We start from the raw sequence: 6,000 nt of genomic DNA on the forward strand, positions 1-6,000 counted from the left end.
CATTCCATGCCTAAAGTGACCATATTTGAGTCGAAAAGAATTTTTTAAAATTATGATATTTTTTTTCTCTTTAGAAGTATTATAAGCATTCTAAAATGTAAATTTGAATCTTATATTTCCTTGCAAACAGCACAGAATAATAACCCTTTTTTATTGTAGTCCTTAATAATAAATCAAAATCATTTTTATGAATTCTATTTTCAGATTTTATAAATATACCAAATATATGATGAAAATTCAGGAAAAAATAAACCCTATTTGATACATTCAAAATTAACACAACTTTAATATTTACACCTAAAAAAAAAATTACATCAGGAGCCAGGACTTTCATATTAATTTTCTGAATATATATGATACATTTAATAATTCTTGCTTTTATATTACTTGTTAAATTAAAAAAAAAAGAAAAATTATACTATACTTTTTTCTATCATTTAATAGAGTTAAAAAAGAAATATTGAGGGAAAGATTTTAAAATTTAATTTCTGTAGAACACAGTATTACAATGCAAACAAGTGATACAAAATCTTTCGTAGTGCCTAAGGAAGCAATTTTACACTTTAGTTTGTTTTGATTTTTTATGACTCTAAAATATACTTGATTAAAACAATTCTTATTTCTTAGGACAGCAGGATCCAGCCTCCCTGAGTTCCATTTAAATTTTCATATTAAGGACAAGGGATACATGAACATGTTTTCAATTTTTTTTTCTTTGGAGAAGACTACATATCATATCACAAGTTTAGAAAAATGGATAATTCTTAGAATTGTTTCTCCTATGAACTGGAGAATGAAATAGACTTGGAAAATGTTAGTAATATTTCAATATAATTACAGATATGGACAAGACACAATCAGTAAAGGTTTACAGATAAAAAAGATCAGAATGTTTCCTTGGTGCTAAAAGTATAATATAAATTAAATAAAAATAAACCAAGCCAGGTGAATTTAACTAGAAAAAGCAAAGTGGTAAAAACATCAGTCTACACTGTACCTGATATTGCTGATTTTTTTTTTCATTTGTCATTCTGAAGTATGAAAATCCTCATGCTTATTACAAAATGTTATCTGAAACACTTTGCAACGGGGGCAATAAAGTTTAAAAACCCATATCTTTAGCATATAGGTCATAGTCAAGGTCAAAATGTCATTGATCTTGGTGTCATTTATAAGAGCTTGATTTGTGTAGCATACATACCAAATATGAAGGGTTTATCTCTCGTGGTTCAAAAGTTATGGTGAAGATACTATAACGTTTCTGGGTATAGTGGTGGTTTTGGAATACTTTGTATTCTTTTACTACTCTATGGTTTACCCCGTTACAGAAATTATACGTGGGTCTCTTATTTCTGAAATTTGCCCAATAATAAGAAAAGGTTGAAAATTTCTATAAATTTATTAAAAATCAAGAGAAACAGTTAAAACAGCTAAAAAGTCAGGAATTTACTAAAATATGGCCAAAATCAACAAAAAGTGGCAAAAACTGCAGAAAATGGGTGTTTTACTCACAAAAAGGGTGTTTTACCCATAAAATGGGCGTTTTACCCATAAAATGGTGAGTTTACCCAGGAAAAGCATGGGGACACAAAAACACTGGGTTTGTAATGGCATCACACCTACCCAAATTGATGGTACAAAACGTACCTATGGGTAGAGTACCAGTCTGATGGGCACTGAAGGCACCATGCCCGGTTGAGCAGCGCAAGCACTACTGACGAATTTCTCTCAGAGCGTCTGTTATATACCTTTTGGTTGATAGGTGCGAAATACTCCACGCGCGAATAACGTGCGGTGCCGCCATTATTCGCGCGACATTTGTCAACAACTTTGCACCAAGTAAACAAGGCTCTAAAAAGTATTACAAACGCTGGAAAAGGATGAATTATTGGTTGGGAATTACTTTGGAGATGATGCCAAGTGTATTTAGAGTTACATGAGTCGAATAACAATGCCAGGCGGCCATTTTTCATTACGATAGGATTAATCAATGGAGGAAATTCGGGTTTGTACTGTACAACCAAACAATATTCATGAAATAAACATATACGATGAATTATAAAGCACATATTAATAACATACAGTTATTGGTGATATTCCCATGATATCTACAAATAAAATTACGACATACAGATTTTATATCTAAGGCATAAATTGTGTTGATCCAATTTTCTGGGTTGTTTTGTGTAAGGGAAAATCTGTAACACAGCCCCCCTTCCATGAAAACATTCGTCCCGAATGTTGGATTGTTTTATCAAATCTCATTTTTGGGACTAAAATTCTTATGGGAATATGGCCATGTAAAGTAAAACATAGTCAATGGGTAACATATTTGCAATAAACATAATCATGGGCCACAAGAACATATAAATATCATTATCAATAATAACAATGTGGTCAACAAGTTATAAACATAGGCATGAATAACAATAATATGAACAACACTTCGTCAATTATCAATACATAACTTTTACCAGAAAATATTATTTAAAACTGTTTTTATTTATCACAGTTCATCTGCACGTCACCACTTCCTGGATCCATTGGAATCGAAAAGTCACGACTGGGACGGGTCATGAATCTGCACATCACAAGTGTTCTGATTTCATCCAAATCACATTTTTATACAGTTAACACAGTTACATAATATATTCCTTTGAGATGTCCACATAGTCCAGCACACGTTCACTTATTTTGAATTCAGCGTCATCGGAAAATGGTCAGGATCCATATCCGGAATTACATCACTTGGCCTGGAAGGATTCCTCAAGGTATGAACTAGGGATGGCTCGCTTAGTGTAGGGTATAGCATAGATGATTTTTCTACATCACTCTGTCCTTGAGAGGGTATTGTGTCTAGCACACTATTGGAGACATCAGTATTTAGGATATTCAATAATCCTTCATGGTCAGGGTAGGATGTGGCTGGGGAACTCGTTAGGGCTCTTTTGAGTTTGTCATAAGCTACATGACAATTTTCATTCAAATGAACTTCTTGCTTTGGTTCATTTGTAATTTCTTTGGGAACTTTCTCAATATTAGTACATCGCAAGTGGTCTAGAAACTGAGGTTTGAGTTCTTGGCTAGGATCATTAAGGATATGGGTATTGTTTAGGTCTTCCCATTTATCTAGTACTTTGTCAACACATTTGACTGTGGCATTTTGGGTATTTTCATAACCATTGCTACATTCATCTTTCAAATTCATGTGACAAACTGTGACTTCTCTGTCTACAGTTTCAGGGATTTTGGGAATCATCAATTCATTTTTTTCAACAAAACTGGGGATAGGTTCTATTATTTCAACCTCATCCTTAAATAAAGGTTTATCTACCTTTGCCGAGGCAACATATTCACAATGGGGAGGATTTTCAATATCCTCGGCAAGACTTATCTTGCCACAAGACACAACTTTCACACAAGATTTACTAAAGCAGGGGATGTCTAGACCCTGTACCTTTAGTCTCATGTGTTTTACAAAAAGTTCACATGAATTCTGGGTCATAAAATCTAATCCCAATATGCATGGGTTTTGTATATCAGCCACAAGTACTTTATGGGTAACTTGAACATTTTCAAGTGATATTTTGATTAAGCATTCTCCCTTAACTGGGATTGCATCACCACTTGCAGATGTAAGTTTGATAGATACTGGGGTAATTTGGGGCTTTTCCACAGTATCTATACTTTCAAAGAATTGGGTACTGACAATAGTCATACTAGCACCAGTATCTACTAGTATATTTGTCTCTTTATTTCCAATTTTTCCAATAACATATATTCCATCATTTCCCCCATTTATATCTCTCACTAAAATTTCTTTTGGGGTAGGTTCAGTACAAGAGATTTCTTTCTCAGATTCAACTTTATTTTCATTACTGGGTTTGGGCTTTAGTGAGAGTGGTTGAGCCATATTTATTGGCAAGTGTTGGGGCCTGCCCCTTGAACCTGTCGACTTCCCACCCCCGAATTCGACTCTGGGTAGTTTCCCTGTCTTTGAGGTTGGAAAGGACTTTCTTTTGAGTTCTGAGGGTGATTGCTCCCATCGTTTGAATTTCCTTGGTAAGGTGGACCCTGGGGTCTTGGTCCATGATTTGTGGGTCTGTGCCCTTGGTAGTTAGGTTTGACTGGGTTTTTGTATGAGCCTATATTGGAATAATTTGCATAGGGGTTTTGCCCAAAATTATGGGTCGGCATTGGACCATTTCTTATAAGGGCTCTAATCTCTTGGGTAAGGGATTGTATGTCATCCCGCAAGTCTTGATTGTCTTGCTTTAATGATGAAATCGGGTCAGTGTCATAAATGACATTGAAGAATTTGTTTCTCTGGGCACCTGCTAATCTGTAAGTTTCTAATCGAATGGCCAAAATTTCTGCTTCATTTATGTCTTTGGGTTTAGCTTCCCTTAACCATAGTCGCATATCTGGGTCTGGTAAGGCATTGATAAATTGATCCAGTGCTAGAATGCTTATAATGGTTGGGTCAGCTGTTGGATATGCTTGACGGGTTAATTTTTTAATACATTGAGCCAATTCGGGCAAGGATTCATTTGTACCCCTAGTTTTGGTTTTGAGTTGAGCACGGTACATTTCAGATCTCTCAATGGAGCCATATCTCCTGTTTAGGGTTTTTACAAGGGAGTTAAAATCTCTTCTCTGAATTTCATTTAATTCGCTCAGTAGGGCTCTGGCACCACCCGTAAGGCTACTGGCAAGGTACAGAGATTTTGTTTTATAATCCCACCCATGTAGGTCAACTAAAATTTCAAATTGGGCGAGGTACTCGTCAAAGTCCTCTGAGCCATCAAATGTTTGGGGTTTTATTGTTACGTGAGATTTGGGTAGGAATGGGGAAGGCATTCTGTTTACATTCCTGTTAATTTCAGGTAAGGGGGAATAACAGGTACCCGACATTTCACCAGGGTTATATTCTCTTTGCCCATGAACTGGGTTTGAATGATTTCGGGGAGAAAAATTGTCATAATTATTGACCGGGTGAATGGGTCTGGGTATAAAATTTGGAAAGTGACGATTATCTCCCCTATCTTGATTAGGGCTCTTTATTTCTTTTTCCAAATTATCAACATGCTCTCTCAACCTTTGGTACTCATTTGTCATTCCCAACAATTGTTGGTGTACATTTTGCATAATAGACATGATAGCGTCTAATTGCTTTTCATTCACAGGTTGGGCAAGATCTGATGCCTTTGATGGAGAAGGAGGATTGGAAACGGGTGTGGCCACCCTATCATTCTCCAAGTTGTTAGGTGAAGATGGAAGGGACTTAAAAGTTACTTCAAAACTTTCTTCTAATTCCATCTTGTACAAAAATGGGTACAGTTAAAAAAAATGTATTGAATCAATAAAATTTTACCTAAGTAAAAAATGTTTTTATCTATTTCTTAATTATGGGTAAACAAAAATAAGATAAGAGAAAATCCCACTTTTGACACCAGTTGTAACGTTTCTGGGTATAGTGGTGGTTTTGGAATACTTTGTATTCTTTAACTACTCTATGGTTTACCCCGTTAGAGAAATTATACGTGGGTCTCTTATTTCTGAAATTTACCCAATAATAAGAAAAGGTTGAAAATTTCTATAAATTTATTAAAAATCAAGAGAAACAGTTAAAACAGCTAAAAAGTCAGGAATTTACTAAAATATGGCCAAAATCAACAAAAAGTGGCAAAAACTGCAGAAAATGGGTGTTTTACTCACAAAAAGGGTGTTTTACCCGTAAAATGGGCGTTTTACCCATAAAAATGTGAGTTTACCCAGGAAAAGCATGGGGACACAAAAACACTGGGTTTGTAATGGCATCAGACCTACCCAAATTGATGGTACAAAACGTACCTATGGGTAGAGTACCAGTCTGATGGGCACTGAAGGCACCATGCCCGGTTGAGCAGCGCAAGCACTACTGACGAATTTCTCTCAGAGCGTCTGTTATATACCTTTTGGTTGATAGGTGCGAAATACTCCACGCGCGAATAACGTGCG

General features: G+C 35.5%; 1 long non-coding RNA gene across 1 annotated transcript; it reads left to right on the forward strand.

Annotated features, from left to right (window-relative positions):
- The first annotated feature begins 1,801 nt into the window (after positions 1-1,801).
- Positions 1,802-5,294, forward strand: LOC134236547 (uncharacterized). The gene is made up of 3 exons (XR_009985636.1): positions 1,802-2,005; positions 2,513-2,771; positions 5,187-5,294. It is a non-coding gene; the product is annotated as an uncharacterized LOC134236547 (long non-coding RNA).
- The last annotated feature ends 706 nt before the right edge of the window (positions 5,295-6,000 follow it).

This window comes from Saccostrea cucullata, unplaced genomic scaffold (assembly GCF_032062105.1).
Source record: "Saccostrea cucullata isolate Sc308-1 unplaced genomic scaffold, CSIRO_AGI_Scuc_v1 ctg340, whole genome shotgun sequence".
Taxonomy (NCBI): Eukaryota; Metazoa; Mollusca; class Bivalvia; order Ostreida; family Ostreidae; genus Saccostrea; species Saccostrea cuccullata.